The sequence below is a fragment of the Mus caroli genome, unplaced genomic scaffold, assembly GCF_978045245.1.
Source record: "Mus caroli unplaced genomic scaffold, Mus_caroli_1 scaffold_6, whole genome shotgun sequence".
NCBI lineage: Eukaryota > Metazoa > Chordata > Mammalia > Rodentia > Muridae > Mus > Mus caroli.
The window spans coordinates 8,700,248-8,705,125 of NW_028227261.1; the positions used below are offsets into that span (position 1 = coordinate 8,700,248).

At 40.8% G+C, this 4,878-nt stretch overlaps 1 pseudogene; it reads left to right on the forward strand.

The window, feature by feature from the left end:
- The first annotated feature begins 1,487 nt into the window (after positions 1-1,487).
- Positions 1,488-2,122, forward strand: LOC147004057 (high mobility group protein B1 pseudogene; annotated as a pseudogene).
- The last annotated feature ends 2,756 nt before the right edge of the window (positions 2,123-4,878 follow it).

A 4,878-nucleotide genomic window follows, 5' to 3' on the forward strand; every position in this document is an offset into this window, starting at 1 on the left:
CCTCAGAGCCTATCACCAGTGTCATTCTTTATTCAGTAAGGTTCCACAGCTAAATTTTTTAAAACATTGTGACCAACTGGGGATCCAACTTCAAAAGTATAAGCCAATGTGAGACATATTCATTCAGAGCTATATAGGCAGTCTTCTAATATCCTTTCACGTTTTAGCCAGTTTTGATATCAACGTAGTAAATATATATTTAATTTCTTGTTTGTGTTTTCTGTTTGTTTGTTTGTGTGTTTGTTTGTTTGTTTGTTTGTGAGACAGAGTCTCACTCTGCATACTTGACTCTCATGTATCCTGATATAGAGACTAGAATGGCTTCTAGCTCATAAATTTGCCTGCCTGTGCACCCCGAGTGCTAGGATGAAAGACCTTACCCACTGTATTAGGCATGAATCAAACATTTATATTTTAATATTTCTGCTAACATGCAACAAGAATTTGTTCATTTGTGTCACCTATAACTTACTTGATTGACTGAGGCAGCTCCTTCATTTTGCACTGAAACACTAATGTTTGTCTTCTGCATGCTCTATCTTTGTGAATTGGCTCTCCATTGAGTTACCATCAGGCTTACAGAGTTCATTTCTCATTTCATTCACATTGAGGATTCTTTAGATGTTTATATCTCTGGATGCAATGTCAACATCCTGCATTATCATAATTATTTCCTAAGCCACTTGCAGGAGTTCTCTTGTATTTCATTCAGGTAGTTCCTGTCCTCTTTGAGTTCCTGTGCTTGTTTCCTCTTTATGTCCTTTGACTTCATTGGATGGTGTTCAAGTTGTGTTTTGAGTTCTATCTCTTGCGTTTGTTTCATCATTCATCTTGTCATGAGCATTGGTATTGCATTAGTGATTTGGTGTAGGGAAATTCTATCAACATTGTCAAACTACTTTAATTCCAGCCTCTCAATTTTCTTTTGCTTTGTGGCGTTCAGTCAGCTGGCAGAGATTTCCTTATAAGATGTTATGGTTAATCTTTGAGAATCTAAGATGGTGGACAGGAACTTGGTTACAGCTTCTTACTAAGTCCAGTTTCGTTCTAGGCAAGTAGCAAACATGTGGGGTGTTGGGGTGTGCAGTGTAAAATTGGTTTGTTGAATTTCCTAGTCTGGGCAGAGTTAGAGATGAAACATAACCTTAAGCACAGACATTTCAGGTTTTGCTTGTGGCATTCCCATACCCTCAAAGTCTTGAGGGACTTAAAAAAGAGTCTCTCCTAAGGAACCTCCAGTATCCACAAGCTGTGCCTCTGTCTCCAGAGTGCAGGGAATAAAACCCAGAGTCTCTATGCCCAGTTTTGTATTCACTGCCAGGATTCCTTATCAAACTTTGCTCATATGTGCAGGCTGTCTGTGAATGAATTTTGTGTTAGAGAGCTTACAGTGAAATGCTGAAAATATAAAGAACACATCAAAGAGAAAGCGAGAGCCTGATGGGCACTGGGCGACTCTGTGCCTTGCGGAAGAAAATCAACTAAACATGGGCAAAAGAGATCCTAAGAAGTTGAGAGAGAAAATGTCTTCATATGCTTTATTTTTGCAAACCTGCTGGGAGGAACACAAGAAGAAGCACCTGGATGCTTCTGTCAACTTCTCAGAGTTCTCCAAGAAGTGCTCAGAGAGGTGGACGACCATGGCTGCTAAAAAAAGGGGGAAATTTGAAGTTATGCCGAAGACTGACAAGGCTCATTATGAAAGAGAAATGAAAACCTACATCCCCCCCCCAAAGGGGAGACCAAAAAGAAGTTCAAGGACCCCAATGCACCCAAGAGGACTCCCTCGGCTTTCTTCTTGTTCAGGTCTGAGTACTACCCCAAAATCAAAGGCGAGTGTATCCTGGCTTATCTATTGGTGATGTTGCAAAACAATGAGGAGAGATGTGGAACAACACTGCAGTGTATGACAAGCAGCCCTATGAGAAGGCTGCCAAACTGAAGGAGAAGTACAAGAAGGATATTGCTGCCTACAGAGCTAAAGGAAAATGTGATGCAGTGAAAAGGGGGTGGAAAAGAGCAAGAAAAGAAGGAGGAGGAAGATGATGAGGAGGATAAAGAGGATGAGGAAGAGGAGGAAGAAGAATTAGATGAAGATGAAGAAGATAATAATGATGAATAAGTTGGTTCTGGCACAGTTTTATTTTCTTATCTATAAAGCACTTAACCTCCTTGTACACAACTCACTTCTTTTAAAGAAAAATTTGAAATGTAAAGCTGTCTAAGATTTGATTTTAAATTGTACAGTGTCAGGGTTGGGGATTTAGCTCAGTGGTAGAACGCTTGCTTCGCAAGCACAAGGCCCTGGGTTCAGTCTTCAGCTCTGGGGGAAAAAAAAGACAAAATAACAATAAACTGTACAATGTCTTTTTTCTGTATAGTTAACACACTACCGACTGTGTCTTTTTTTTTTTTTTTTTTTTTCTCCCCGAGACAGGGTTTCTCTGTGTAGTCCTGGCTGTCCTGGAACTCACTTTGTAGACCAGGCTGGGGGGCTGGTGAGATGGCTCAGTGGGTAAGAGCACCCGACTGCTCTTCCGAAGGTCCAGAGTTCAAATCCCAGCAACCACATGGTGGCTCACAACCATCTGTAACGAGATCTGGCGCCCTCTTCCTGAGTGTCTGAAGACAGCTACAGTGTACTTACATGTAGACCAGGCTGGCCTCAAACTCAGAAATCCACCTGCCTCTGCCTCCCAAGTGCTGGGATTAAAGGCGTGTACCACCACCACCCGGCCGAATGTGTCTTTAGATAGCCCTGTCCTGGTAGTATTTTCAATAGCCACTAACCTTGCCTGGTACAGTCTGGGGGTTGTAAATTGGCATGAAAATTTAAAGCAGGTTCTTGTTGGTGCACAGCACATATTAGTTATATATGGGGACAGTAGTTTGGTTTTGTTCCTTTGGTTTTTTTTTTCTTTTGGTTTTATTTTTGGGTTTTTCTTTTTCATCTTCAGGTGTCTCTCTTGCAGCTTATACAAAGATAACTGTTGTTCTGTTAACTGAATACCACTCTGTAATTGAAAAAAAAAATCACAGCTGTTTTGTTGACATTCTGAATGCTTTTAAGTAAACACATTTTTAAAATTAGTATTGTCCTTTTCATAGGTCTGAAAGTTTTCTTTGGGGGGGCGGGGGCAGGTAGTCTTTTGCTTTTGCCCATTTTGGGTCACATGGATTACCACAGTGTGTATCTTTTCATCTAGTTAGCTGGAAGAGAGCTTTTGTCTACAAACCCTGCTATTGTGGTAGGGGTAACATTTTCATCCATAGTTGAAGAATCTCCTAAATCGTCATCAGTTGGATAAGAGATTGGAGGCCCGAAGAATTTATAGGTCAGGTGGGGTGGGAGATGGGGGGGTGGGGACATCCTTGTGGAGATGGGGGTGGGAAAGAGGTAATGGATGTGGAACAGTTAAGAGTTGGAAGGTGGATGACGGGGGAGGGGGTTGGCTATAAAATTTGGAGTGTAAAAATAAATTAATAAATAAATTTTAAAAAGAAAGAAAATACATTAAAGACAAGGCAAAACAAAACAAAAACCCAAAATTACCTTGAAGTCATTATGAGCTAAGTACAGCAAGACAGGAAAAAAAAAAAAAAAAGCAAAACAATGTATCATGGTAATTTTCTTTCTTTCTTTTGTTTCTATTTTATTATTAGATATTTTCTTTATTTACATTTAAAATGCTATCCCAAAAGTTCCCTATACCCTCCCCCCACCTTGCTCCCCTACCCACGCACTTCCACTTCTTGGCCCTGGCATTCCCCTGTACTGGGGCGTATAAAGTTTGCAAGACCAAGGGGCCTCTCTTTCCAATGATGGCTGACTAGGCCATCTTCTGCTACATATACAGCTAGAGACACGAGCTCTGGGGGTACTGGTTAGTTCATATTGTTGTTCCACCTATAGGGTTGCAGACCCCTTCAGCTCCTTGGGTGCTTTCTCTAGCTTCTCCATTCGAGGCCCTGTGTTCCATCCTATATATGACTTGTAGCATCCACTTCTGTATTTGCCAGGCACTTGCACGCCTCACATGAGACAGCTATATCAGGGACCCTTCAGAAAAATCTTGCTGACATGTTCAACATCTTTAATCATCAGGGAAATGCAAATCAAAACAACCTTGAGATTCCACCTCATATCAGTGAGGATGGCTAAGATCAAAAATTCAGGTAACAGCAGAAGCTGGTGAGGATGTGGAGAAAGAGGAACACTCCTCCATTGCTGGTGGGATTGCAAGCTTGTACAACCACTCTGGAAGTCAGTCTAGAAGTTCCTCAGAAAATTGGACATAGTACAACCGGAAGATCCAGCAATACCTCTCCTGGGCATATACGCAGAAGATGTTCCAACTGGTAATAAGAACTCATGGTAAGTTTCTAATGCTCCAATTTAGTTTCACTAAGGTTTACCTTGTATTTCAGTTATGGTTAGTAGAGCCTCATTTACTGCCTTGGGAAGGCTTAGTCTTTGCTGGATTATGTATGAGTATAAAAGAAAACAAGAATTTAGACTAAAATACCACCTGTTCTAGAATTTAGCCCATCATTGCCTATATGAAAGAAAAATAAGGTTTTAGGTTCACTTCCCAGCCCCATAAACAAACAACTAGACAAACAAAAACCCAGTTTTAGACATACTTCATACTTAGAAATTATGAACTGTTACGTCAGCAACCTTATCTTTCCTTCCTTGACATACTTTTCTACCTTTAAACTCCACCTAAACTTATGTTCCACCACACCAGATTTAGCAGCATGTGTAGACACCTGATCCACTGAGGATGAAGCAACACTAGTTTAGGAAATCTAGTTCCTAAAGAAAAGTGATTTCAGGGATAATGTGCTGCGTATGAAGTTCCCTTAACTGTGGAA